The sequence below is a fragment of the Magnolia sinica genome, chromosome 10 (assembly GCF_029962835.1).
Source record: "Magnolia sinica isolate HGM2019 chromosome 10, MsV1, whole genome shotgun sequence".
Lineage (NCBI taxonomy): Eukaryota > Viridiplantae > Streptophyta > Magnoliopsida > Magnoliales > Magnoliaceae > Magnolia > Magnolia sinica.
The window spans coordinates 16,428,737-16,442,719 of NC_080582.1; the positions used below are offsets into that span (position 1 = coordinate 16,428,737).

General features: G+C 41.1%; 1 protein-coding gene and 1 non-coding gene across 3 annotated transcripts in view; one reads left to right on the forward strand and one right to left on the reverse strand.

Moving 5' to 3' along the window:
- Positions 1-13,983, reverse strand: part of LOC131258071 (uncharacterized) — a 56,826-nt gene that overhangs the window by 22,953 nt on the left and 19,890 nt on the right. The gene's annotated exons all lie outside the window — the stretch shown is intronic.
- LOC131217805 (small nucleolar RNA R71) lies at positions 1,839-1,945 on the forward strand. The gene has a single exon (XR_009157395.1). It is a non-coding gene; the product is annotated as a small nucleolar RNA R71 (small nucleolar RNA).

Genomic DNA, 13,983 nt, shown 5'->3' on the forward strand with positions numbered 1-13,983 from the left:
TCAGAGGGTAAAAGTTTTAGGTCATGCTTCGGCGGCTTGAGGTTAGACGGTAGAGGTACTACATCGGTTTGTGGCAATTCTTCAAATTGTGGCCTCCACCGGTTAACTTCAAGTACCGGTGCAGTATCAAGCAAGGCGCACATCTCCCTAATCATGTCATCATCAAAATCATGGGAGTGGGCCAGGCACGTCTCTAGATGGTCGGAGGATAAGGTCAGAGGTGTGGTATCTTTCACGAAAGAGTCAATCATGTTAATGTCGTGGAAATCGTCATCATCCTCTGAGTTGCTGCCATTATTGAAAAAGATGTTTGACTCCAATGTCAAATTTTCAAAAGACATAGTCATGACACCATTCCTGCAATTGATAATTGCATTTGATGTGGCAAGGAATGGGCGACCAAGAATGACGGGAATCTGAGTGCTCATGTTATTGATGAGTTTGGTGTCCAAGATGATAAAATCTACAGGGTAGTAAAATCTATCGACCTGGACTAACACATCCTCAATTATCTCTCTTGGTACACGAACAGAGCATCAGCAAGTTGTAGTGTGGTCAGGGTGGGTTTTATCTCACCCAAATCTAACTGTTTGTTTACCGAGTAGGGAATAAGATCTACGCTCGCTCCTAAATCAAGAAGTGAGTGATCAATTCGATGGTTCCCGATTACACATGATATGGTTGGGATACCGGGATTCTTGAATTTCTGCGGCACGTCTTGCTTCAGGATGACACTCACTTTCTCAGTCAAGAAGATTTTCTTTTGAATACTTTGCCGTCTTTTGGTCATGCATAAGTCTTTCAGAAATTTGGCATATGAAGGAATCTGTTTCACGACATCAAGTAGAGGAATGTTAACTTTCACTTGTTTCAACACCTCCAGAATATCTTGAGAGTTAGAAAGACGTTTTGGTGCAACCAACCGTTGGGGGAACGGAGCAACTGGCTTCTCTAGAAGTTCCAGTTCTAATTTTTGTGGGGCATCACTAGATCCATCATTGTTGTCCTCTTCTGGTTCTTGAGGCTTTTCGGGCCTAACCAGAAGAGTTTTATCAATGATCTTTCCACTCCTAAGAGTGGTGATGGATTTAGCGTGCCCCATCTGATTTGAAGAGCTGGGATTACTAATCTCGTACTGCAGTTTAAGATTGGGGAGAGGTTGTGCAGGAAGCATCCCCTTTTCTATAACCGTAATACGAGAATCTATCTTTTGCATAAAATATATAAATCCCCGCATTGCTTGAGCCAGCTCTTATATGGAATTTTGAACCAGTTCCTCTTGAGGTTTCACTTGATTTGGATTTTGATTGAAGAAACCTTGAGGGGTAGCCGTTTGTCCATTCCTCCAACTAAAGTTTGGATGATTTTTCCAACCAGGATTGTACGTATTGGAGTTTGGTCCAGTAAAAGGTCTTTGATAGTTGTTTAAGGCATTGGCTTGTTCATTCAACACTCCTCAAAAGGTAGGTATTGGAGGACAGTTTTCAATTGTGTGAATGTTGCAATCATAGATGCCGCAAATAATTTCATTGACCTTATCCTTCTTTCCTTCCATGGCCTCAAATTTTCTTATGAGATTATTCACTTTATAATTGAGATCATCTTCTTCTTTCAGGAGATACATTCCGCCTTTCTCCTTAGATTGAGTTGGTCTAGACGTGGTGTTTGATTTTGGGTAATAGTCCCAAGATTGTGTTTTTTCAGCCAGACTGTCAAGGTAGTCCCATACCTCGTCGACATCTTTATTAATGAACTCTCCATTACACATTGTCTCGACCATTTGGCGTATGGAAGATGTCAGTCCATCGTAGAAGAAATTTGTAATGCCCCACGTTTCAAATCCGTGTTGTGGGCATGAACTGACCAAATCTTTGAACATTTCCCAACATTGGAAGAATGTTTCATCTTCCTTTTGGGCAAAGTTCATGATTGCTTTTCTGAGGGTAATCATTTTATGATGTGGGAAGAATTTTTTTATGAATTCCCTCTGCATGTCGTTCCATGTGCCAATGGATTTAGGACGCAGTGAATGTAACCACGTCTTAGCCTTCTCTTTTAAGGAAAAAGGAAAGAGTTTCAGCCTGATTGTATCCTCAGATACATTAGGAAAATATAATGTAGCTATAATCTCATCGAACTCTTTCAAATGTAAATATGGACTTTCTGATTCAAGTCCATGGAATTTGGGAAGGAGTTGGATAACTCCTGGCTTGATGTCCATTTGTCCTGTGTTTTCAGAAAAAATCATGCATGAGGGCGTACTCACTCCCGCCGGTTATAGATAATCTCGTAAAGTACGAGGCGGGAGTGCCTGATGCACCTCATTCTCATCTTGGGTATCTTCCACCCTGGGTGGAAGTAGAGGAGGTTGGTCTTCAGCCATAACTTCAGTTAACTCAGGGGATTTCGAGCGGTGTCTAGTCCTGCGATGGATAGTCAACCCCTCAACCAATCCTCCTTTGGTCAAGAGACGTCGAGTGTCGTCACGGGCCCACTTGGGCATGCAACACTCGCAGCCCTCAATCAATTCTAAACTTAATCCTAAGAAAGAAAATAAGAAATCTAGAAAGAAAGAGAGGGTTGGAAAGAAGTTACCAAATTGGAGTCCCTAAGTTAAAACTTGTAAAACAAAACAAAATACGTGAGATTCTAGAAATAGAGAGTCTAATAAAAGAAAGTTCCTAACAAGGAATATAGAGGTGAACTAGTTTCTAAAAGAAGAGATTCTTAAAAGAAAGTGATTATTCCTAAAAATAAAATAAGAAACAAAGTTAGAGTCTAAAAGATTTTAGAATTAGAAACTTGCTAAAAAAAAGAATCCTAATCTAGAAATAGCAAGGAGGAAATTAAGAAAGAATTTACCAACCTACAAAACAAAAGAGTTGGGTTAGTTTCCAAAAAGGGAAAACTATCAAAAAAATAGAAAATAGAAAATTCTAAATTAAAAGAGAACTAGAATTAGAAAACTTCTAAAACTCAAACACTAATTCTAAAAATAGAAAGAGTAGAGGATTTGGAAAAGAATTACCAAATTAAAAGTTAATGTCAAGGTCCTACAAAACAGGAAACAGATTAGTTTCTAGAAATCAGAAAAACTAAACCTAAAGTTAGAAAAATCCTAATCTTAAACTAATCCTAAAACTAGTTGATTTCAGAAAACGTAGCCGTCAATCCCCGGCAACGGTGCCAAAAACTTGTTCACTCTCCAAGTATAAGGTTGTGATGTAGTAATAAACTCGGTGAGACTGAGGTCGAATCCCAAGGGACTGATACCTGTACGTTACTTGAAAATAATTAGAATTAGAAAAAAGATGAAATCTAAATCAGGTGGATTTGAGGAATAATAATGAAATAGTAAAATATGTAGAATTCAAAGGTAGGGAACTAGGGATTCAGAGGATCCACTTGTAGAGATCAGGGAGATCTTGATACCTCCTTCAAAAATTATGGAACTTAAACTGAACTTCCTCTAATATAATTTTAAAGGGATGAAAGGTATATGAATTAGAATGGATTCCATCACCAAACCATGCCCAGGAGACAAAGTCAACAATAGAATTAAACTAATTACCAACCAATCAAATGATTATGAAGGTTAGGAAGGGTACCGCCATCTAACCATGCCTAGGAGGCGATGACGAACAACAGGGCTTCCTGACGCCATAATAAAAATAAGGAAAAAGAAATACTCAAAGCTATTGCAAACCCAGTGTAATTTCAGTCACAACAGGCCATTAAAAACTACAAATATTCCCATAATAAAATTAAATCAAAAATCCCTTCAGTCTAAACAAAAGGTACGTGCATCAAGTTCTCCCATCACGCTACAAGCTTCACCTCTTAGCCCTAGCTAAGAGGTTCAGCTACACATAGACATAACGGGGCTTATCTTTTAGAAAATAAAGTAGAAACAAAAAGGAAGAAGAAAAAAAAAAGTACAAACTCTGCTCCCTTCTGTCTATCCAAGTTCGAGCCGAGACCTCCCTCTATCTGCCCAAGTTCCTCATCCCGTTCTCTCTCTTTCTACCTTATAGGCAATGCTGGCCCTGGAGAGGTGTGCTGCCGTCCGTCATTCAGTTGGAGATGGTTTCGTGCTTGAGTTTACACAGCAGAAGGCGGTCGTCGCGTAACAACGTGCGGAAAGACTTTCACACCGAAAAGATGTTGAGGGTCAAATATTGTATATTAGACACCATTTATTAGCTGGATTTATGAGCATGATACTGTTTAACGCTTTATTTTTAATCATGTTGTGATGCAAGGTGAATCTACGAGCGTGGACTGGAAAGACACTAAAAATATGGATTTAACTCGCTCGCATCACCAAGGCAGTGGATGAGACTTCCTGGGACCAAGATCAAGGATTTACACGCCAGAGATCTAAGGAAATTAAGAAACTGAAGCTCAAGCAGCCTGAAAGTCAGCTAGAATGCAAGATCACTGGGTTTCCATCATCTGTTCGGCTCGAAACTTTATACATGGCTCGAGGACCAAAAACTAACCGTACACGTCAAATTTCAGCCATTGGATCCCTCTAGAAGCAGCCCAACGGACAAATCAGCCCATAAATTAGTAATTTGGGGCCCGCCGGATATCTAGATATGCTTCAATCTCATTGCTAGCACTTTAACAAGGCTGGGGAAAAGGATGAACGAAGCAGATTTGACATGAACTTCACAGTGGATGCCACATAAGGTTGTGCGTGCAGACAGTGCACGCACATGCGAGCTGCACCGGACCTACCAAGATCAGTCAGCGGGCGCTGACTGATCCAATCTCAAGTAAACAGCGTCCGTCGGGTGCGGACGCTGATTCAGGTTGTGGGCCCCACCCATTGTCCATGAGGACGATCCAAGCCGTTCATTCGTTCCAAGGGTTAGCCAAAACCGACGCCTAGGTTTCCTTTCTCCTTCATGCAGGCATATGGGTGAAGATCTTAACCGCACGTAAGATGAACGGTAGCACAGAAGATCGTATGGGCCACACCGATTCCAGTTCAAAAATAGTCCTTTTCGAATGGTTTTTTGAGAGCATTCCAATGAATGGATTGGATTGCCCCAAACACCTTGATCATAGGCCTACCGATCATCAAAACAGAGGTCCGAAAGCTCCGTTTCGCAACGAAGCTTGCGGAAGATCTTGTGGGCCACCCTCCGAATTGATCAGTCCGATCCGGACCATCCATTCGTTCCAGAAGGTCAAACCGACCGTACAAAAGGAGTTTCTCCAAACCCATGCACACACGCTCAGAAGAGTCTTGATCAAACACAGTTCGGATGGTAGAATGATATTCTTAATGGGCCACACTAAATGCGACCCGAACAACATCAATACCGACCGGTTTTGCAAGACCAATCCAATGGTCGGAATGGATTTATGGCCTGACGATTGATCCTAGGCCACACAAAGCATCAGCGCAAGTAACTTGCGACGACTGCGTAAACATAGTCCGAGACCCGGTTGATCCGGGCCATTCAGGGACCATTGACAGGATCGGTCCGACGATTCTGACTATCCAAATCCAACCCAGGGGACCACCGATCAAGTTCAAGGAGCCTGGATGGCTTGGATCTAGCATATGAGGCATTCATGGGCCAAACGCAACGCACTTAAGGTTGCTGCGTAAAGGAAACAGGGGCGTAAAGCAAGCTTACGCACCGACTCCAGCGCTCTCCGCTGGTACGTAGGTTCTCCAACCGACTTCCTGGCTCTATAGAAGGGAGAGAGCAAGAGAGAGAGGGGAGGGCAGCCGTGGCTGGAAAGAAAGGAAGCTTGGACGATTGGAAGGGAGAGAGAGAGAGAGAGAGAGAGAGAGAGAGAGAGAGAAGATACAGAGTATTGTTATTTTTAAAAGTTTTTTTTATTTGTTTGTCTTTATTATTTTTTCTATGAGATATAGTCCAATCATGTTGGGCTAAACCTCTTAGCTAGGGCTAAGAGGTGAAGCTTGTAGTTTGATGGGAGAAACTTTGCTTGTGCCTATTGTTTAGATGGACTGATGTTGATTTTTGTTCAAATTAAAAGGAATACTTTCAGTTATTTTTAATGGTTTGTTGTGACTGAAATTACAATAGATCTGCGATGGTTTTGAGTATTTCTTTCTCCTTTTGATGTTTATGACGTCAGGAAGCCTTGTTGTTCACCATAGTCTCCTGGGCATGGTTGGATGGCGGTATCCTTCCTAACTTTCATGCATTGTTGATTGGTTGGTAATTAGTTTAATTCTATTGTTTGCTCTGTCTCCTGGGCATGGTTTGATGATGGAATCCATTCTATTTCATATACCTTTCATCTCTTTAAAATTATAACAGAAGAAGTTCAGTTTAATTTCCATGATTTTTGGAACAGGCATAAGATCTCTCTGATCTCTATAAGTGGATCCTCTGAATCCCTAGTTTTCTTCCTCTGAATTCCTTAAGTTTTAGATAATTATTCCACAATTATTCCTTAAATTCTACTTGGTTTAGATCACAACTTAGTCTAGTTCTAGTTGTACTTGGTTTCCGATAACGTACAAGCATCAGTCCCTTGAGATTCGACCTCGGTCTTACCGAGTTTATTACTACATCACAACCCTATACTTGGAGAGTGAACAAGTTTTTGGCGCCGTTGCTGGGGATTGACGGCTACGTTTTTCTGAAATTAATTAGTTTTAGAATTAGGTTAAGATTAGGATTTTACTGACTTTAGGTTAAAGGTTTTTATTTTATTTTTAAAAACTAACCTATTTTCCTGTCTTGTGGGATCCTGAAATAACTTCTAAATTGGTAATCCCTTTCTAATTCCTCTACTTTTTCTATCTTTAGAATTATTGTTTGAGTTTTAGAAATTTTCTTATTCTAAGCTTTCTTTTAATTTTAGAAATTTTCTATTTTCTAGTATTTTTCTATTTTTAGGAACTAGTTTATTTTTAGAAACTTTCTTCTTTTGCTTCTAGAAACTAGGTGAACTATTTCCCTCTTTAGAGATTCTTTCTAATTTTAGAAACTAACTCATCTTTCCTTCATTTTTAGAAACTCTCTAATTCTGGTACTTTCCTTTTTAGAAACTAACTTTCTTATTGTGTAGGCTTTTAAGGTAGAAATTTCTCATTCGGTAAGCTTTCTCTCTACTTTCTATTTTTCAGTTCTATTTTAGTAATTTACTTGCTAGTTTAGACTTTTCTTCTTTTAAAAACTAACTTGTTTGTTTTCTTTTTGCAGGTCTTTAACTTAGGAACTTCAAGTTGGTAATTTCTTTCCAACTCTCTCTTTCTTTATAGATTTTCTTTTCATTCGAATTTGATTGAGGGCTGCGAGTGTTTCATGCCCAAGTGGGCCCGTGACAACACTCGACATCTCTTGACTGAAGGAGGATTGGTTGAGGGGTTGACTATCCATCGCAGGACTAGACACCACTCGAAATCCCCTTAGTTAATTGAAGTTATGGCTGAAGACCAACCTCCTCTACTTCCACCCAGGGTGGAGGATACCCAAGATGAGAATGAGGTATATCAGGCACCCCCGCCTCGTACTTTATGAGATTATCTACAACTGGCGGGAGTGAGTACGCCCTCATGCATAATTTTTCCTTAAAACACAGGACAAATGGACATCAAGCCAGGAGTTATCCAACTCCTTCCCAAATTTCATGGGCTTGAATCAGAAAGTCCATATTTATATTTGAAAGAGTTCGATGAGATTATAGCTACATTATATTTTCCTAATGTATCTGAGGATACAATCAGGCTGAAACTCTTTCCTTTTTTCCTTAAAAGAGAAGGCTAAGACGTGGTTACATTCACTGTGTCCTAAATCCATTGGCACATGGAACGACATGCAGAGGGAATTCATAAAAAAATTCTTCCCACATCATAAAACGATTACCCTCAGAAAAGCAATCATGAACTTTGCCCAAAAGGAAGATGAAATATTCTTCCAACAGGAAACAAGTTAGTTTGGAACTCAAATAAAAAAAACTAAGGTTAGTAAAATCCTAATCTTAAACTAATCCTAAAACCAATTAATTTCAGAGAATCGTAACCGTCAGTCCTCGGCAACGGTGTCAAAAACTTATTCACTCCCCAAGTATAGGGTTGTGATGTAGTAATAAACTCGGTAAGACCGAGGTCGAATCCACAGGGACTGAAACTAGGTAAAAATAGAACTAGCCTAAGATGCAATCAAAATCAAATGTAAATTGATGAATAATGGTGAGAGATTAATGTAAAACTTAAGAAATTCAGAGGAATGAAACTAGAGATTCAGAGGATCCACTTGTAGCGATCAGGGAGATATTATGCCTGCTTCAAAAATCATGGAATTAAAACTGAACTTACTTGATCTGGTTTTCAAGAGATGGAAGGTATATGAATTAGAATGGATTCCATCATCTAACCATGCCCAGGAGACAAAGCAAACAACATAATTAAACTAATTACCAACCAATCAACAGTGCATGAAAGTTAGGAATGGTACCATCATCCAACCATGCCCAGGAGACGATGGTGAACAACAGGGCTTCCTGACGTCATAAACATCAAAAAGAACATAGAAACATGCTCAAAGCCATTGCAGACCTATTGTAATTTTAGTCACAACAGACCATTAAAAACTGAAAACATTCCCTCACAATCAACCCAATACCAAATCCATTCAGTTTAAACTAGAATTGAAGGCATAAAATTCTTCCCATCATGCTACAAGCTTCACCCCTTAGCCCTAGCTAAGGGGTTTAGCCACACATGAATGGGCTAAAATAAACAAATAAACAAAAGAAAAGGAAGAAAATCAATAAAAGGAAAAGAAAAAGGAAACAAAAGAATTTCCCTGTTTTCTCCTTCAATCATCCAAGCCTTCTCCTGAGATCACGTGCATCCTCCCTAGCCATTGGAAAACTCCAAGCCGTGCTCACGTCCTCAGCCTTCTCTGCTCCTGTCCCAAGCCTTTTTTCTTTCCAGCCACCGCCCCCCTTTGCTTCACGTTTTCCGTCTCCTTATAGCACTAGAGGAGTCAGTGGAGAGAGCATCCCCCTTCACTTTCGCCGCTGGAGCCGGTTTTTACGCACACCCATCTGCGAAACCGGAAGCTGCTGCATTAGGCCGTTCTGATGGCAGCGTCTCAACACCTTCCTTCTTCGCTTTCTTTCCAAAAGGACAAGATCCTCTGGGATGTTTTTGAACGAACTACATGATGGACGGTCTAGATCGTCCATCCGATCACCGTTGAGATCACGTAACGGCCCGCAAAAATCGGGCAGCGTCTGGCGCTAAAACAGGGCCTGCGAAAGGCTCTTGCTGTGACGTTGGTGGGGCTCAATACTGACAGCGATGGAGAAATCCACGCCGTCCATTAGATTCACGACGAAAATCCGTTCGGGAATGGCGAGATTGGATTGATATCGATGGGGTACACAAGATCTTCTACTCCACCGTCCATCCTGTGTTTAACGGCTGGAATCATGAAGATGCTTGTATAGTGGCAAAAAGACACCTAGGCGTTGGTCTTGGCCATCTTATAAGGCATGTGAACGGACTGGATCATCGAAATTAAAAGCGAGTGGGGCCCACAGAGATCGTCCGTCGAAACAGCGTTGGACGCTGTTTCTTTTAAAAAAACGGACTTCGGGTCAGTCCGTGGTTTGACCGAACTCTCCGTCCGGTGCACTTCTCGTGCACATGTACCCTATGTACATGCAATGTACGTATGGGTTCATCGTGATTTTCGTGAGAAATCCGTTCCATCCATCCATTCTGTCATATCATTTAGACCGTCTAGACCAATTTTGAAGCATATCCAGATATCAGGCGGGCCCCACATAATGATTAAAGGGGCTAATCTGTCCGTTGGGCTACTTCTAGAGGGATCCAATGGCTGAAATTTGACGTGTATGGTTAGTTTTTGGTCCTTGAGTCATGTATAAAGTTTCAAGCTAAACGGATGGTGGGAACCCTGTGATCTTGCATTCTGGACCAATTTCGGGCCACTTGAGCTTCAGTTTCTCGATTTTCGCGGATCCCTGGCGTGTAGTTCCGTCGATCTTGGTCCCCTGGAGTCTGTCCCTTGCCTTGGTGCATTCTGAACATTAAATCTGTGCTTTTAGCATCCCGATCCAGTCTCAGCTCGAAATTCCACCTTGCAACACAAACATGATTAAAATAGGCTATTCAATGGTACCATGTTCATAAATCTAGGCAATAACTGGGTCTGATATGTAATATTTGACCCTCAACAAGGACACTAATGAGTTTTGCAAGGCTTGTGAGCGTTGTCAGAAATTGGGAGCTTTGTCCCATCAAAATATGATGCCTTTGAATCTCATTCTTATCATAGAAGCATTTGACTGCTGGGGCATTGATTTCATGGGACCATTCTCCTAGTCATTTGAAAATTTGTATATTTTGCTCGCCGTAGATTATGTCACTAAATGGGTCGAAGCAATTCCGTGCCGAAATGATGACCATCGCACGGTCATTAAATTCTTAAAAAAGAACATCCTTTCGTGATTCGGGACGTCTCGAGCCATTATTAGTGTTGGGGGCTCATACTTTTGTAATAGACCATTCGAGAGCTTAATGAAGAAATACGGTATCTCTCATAAGGTGAGCACCCCATACCATCCACAGACAAGTGGACAAGCTGAGATTTCCAATAGGGAGATCAAACATATCTTGGAGAAAATGCTTAACCCTGATCGTAAGGATTGGTCAATCCGATTGACCGATGCCTTATGGGCATACCGTACTGCTTTTAAAACCCCTATTGGAATGTCTCCCTTTAGACTTGTCTATGGGAAAGCTTGTCACTTGCCTGTGGAGTTAGAACATAAAGCGTACTGGGCGATCAAAAATCTGAATTTCAATCTGGACAACACTGGCTCGCTACGTAAACTTCAATTAAATGAACTTGAAGAAATCCGGAACGATGCGTATGAGAACTCGAGAATTTACAAAGACAGAATGAAGGCGTTTCATGACCAACGTATTTTACAAAAATCATTCACACCTGGTCAGAAAGTCCTTTTGTATAATTCTCGATTACATCTCTTTCCAGGTAAGCTTCGATCTCGTTGGACCGGCCCTTACATTGTGGTTACTGTTTTTCCTCATGGGGCCGTTGAGATAAGAGATCACGACAATGGCAAGGAGTTTAAAGTCAATGGACATCGATTGAAACCATTTGTCGAGAAATTTGATTCAGAGGACATGTCCATGCCCCTGACTGCTCCTGTTTACCAGGATTGATCTCCTAGTCTGATGGAGGTATAGGTAGGTTTATCGCTTTCATAGGACTAGGGTAGTTGCTTTATTTGTCTGGCTGAAGATGGTAAACTTAGCGCTCTTGGGAGGCAACCCAGCTCTTCTTTTCATTTCGTTTTTATCATTAGTTAGTTCAATGTTTGTGGGTAACATTACTACAAACCCTCACGAGACTACAACTCGTCCACTAGGGGTAACCTAGGGGTTTAAAGGCTTGTTGCATATGCTAAATGCAATCGAGAGCACCTACGAAAGTGGTATAGGTAGGATTTTATTTTTATTTTTGTGTTACCTTCTCTCTCGTGCTGACCGACGCCCATGCTGCGATCTCTTGGAAAGTGTCTCTCAATTCATCATCCAGGTACTATCTTCCCATCACTTCATATTTACTTTTCGTTGTCCCAAGTGCATTGCATGCTTATATCATTTACATTGAGGACAATGTAGATTTTAGGTTGGGGGTGGGAGATTAGGTTCCCTAATCAGTGTTTTCTTAGTCTTGAGCAGAAATTGTGAAAATTTTTAAATTTTTCTAGAATTTCGTATGAATTCGAAGAGAGTTTGACGGCCATCTTGGATTTAGAATTACAAGATAAGTGATGTTGGAATTTATGACTCTTGGATTCAACTATTTGTTAGATTTCACAGTTAAGTTAGAACTCTTAATCCATGATTAGAAGTTTTAAATATTGATTGGATCATAATTTTACATGTCACATCTCGCTTACACATTAAGGTTTCATTCGATATTGAAGGATTAATTTGGTGATCACTAAGCTTGAAAGGAACTAACCTGAGAAATTGAATGGATTGGGTGAACAGTCTTTACCATAGGTTTGCTCCCTATAGGTGAGGATTCAATTCCCCATGGATGATATTTGTTAAAGAGTGGGTGTGAAGTCTTTACCATAGGTTTGCTCCCTATAGGTGAGGATTTGATTCCCCTGATTGGTGTCACTTTTAATGAAAAAAAAAAAAAAAAAGAGATAATGTCTGAGACAAGTTTGGGTTATCGTGAATTCTCTTATTGGTTAACAATGATATCCTTAAATAGATAGGTGAATCTTAATGTTGATAAGTCGAGATTAGACTATACATCCATGGAATTCAATGTTTAGAATTGCTCTAATTGATAGATTAATATTTTGAACTTAATTATGAAGTTACCATGTGCTTGAGTCCAAGAGATGGTAATGCCCAACATTCATGAATCTTAAATTTTTTGTATCTGAATCGTTTTTCAAAATATCACTCGGTTTCACAAGAATTGGCTCGTAATTCTTAAACTTATTTTTTCGCATACCTTGCTCGGGACTAGCAAGATGCTGGTTGGGGGTTGTGTTGAGGGTCAAATATTGTATATTAGACACCATTTATTAGCTGGATTTACGAGCATGATATTGTTTAACGCTTTATTTTTAATCATGTTGTGATGCAAGGTGAATCTACGAGCGTGGACTGGAAAGACACTAAAAATATGGATTTAACTTGCTCGCATCACCAAGGCAGTGGATGAGACTTCTTGGGACCAAGATCAAGGATTTACACGCCAGAGATCCAAGGAAATTAAGAAACTGAAGCTCAAGCGGCCTGAAAGTCAACTAGAATGCAAGATCACTAGGTTTCCATTATCTGTTCGGCTCGAAACTTTATACATGGCTCGAGGACCAAAAACTAACTATACACGTCAAATTTCAGCCATTGGATCCCTCTAGAAGCAGCCTAACGGACAGATCAGCCCATAAATTAGTAATTTGGGGCCCGCCGGATATCTGGATATGCTTCAATCTCATTGTTAGCACTTTAACAAGGCTGGGGAAAAGGATGAACGGAGCAGATTTGACATGAACTTCACAGTGGATGCCACATGAGGTTGTGCGTGCAGACAGTGCACGCACATGCGAGCTGCACCGGACCAACCAAGATCGGTCAGCGGGCGCTGACCGATCCAATCTCAAGTAAACAGCGTCCGCGGGGTGCAGACACTGATTCAGTTTGTGGGCCCCACCCATTGTCCATGAGGACGATCCAAGCTGTTCATTCGTTCCAAGGGTTAGCCAAAACCGACGCTTAGGTTTCCTTTCTCCTTCATGCAAGCATACGGGTGAAGATCTTAACTGCACGCAAGATGAACCGTAGCACAGAAGATCGTATGGGCCGCACCGATTCCAGTTCAAAAATAGTCCTTTTCGAATGGTTTTTCGAGAGCATTCCAATGAATGGATTGGATTGTCCCGAACACCTTGATCATAGGCCTACCGATCATCAAAACAGAGGTCCGAAAGCTCTGTTTCGCAACGGAGCTTGCGGAAGATCTTGTAGGCCACCCTCTGAATTGATCAGTCCGATCCGGACCGTCCATTCGTTCTAGAAGGTCGAACCGATCATACAAAAGGAGTTTCTCCGAACCCATGCACACACACTTAGAAGAGTCTTGATCAAACGCAGTTCAGACGGTAGAACGATATTCTTGATGGGCCACACTAAATGTGACCCGAACAACATCAATACCGACCGGTTTTGCGAGACCAATCCAATGGTCGGAATGGATTTATGGCCTGACGATTGATCCTAGGCCACACAAAGCATCAGCGCAAGCAACTTGCGACAACTGCGTAAACATAGTCCGAGACCCAGTTGATCCGGGCCATTCAGGGACCATTGACAGGATCGGTCTGACGATTTTGACTGTCCGAATCCAACCCAGGGGACCACCGATCAAGTTCAAGGAGCCTGGATGGCTTGGA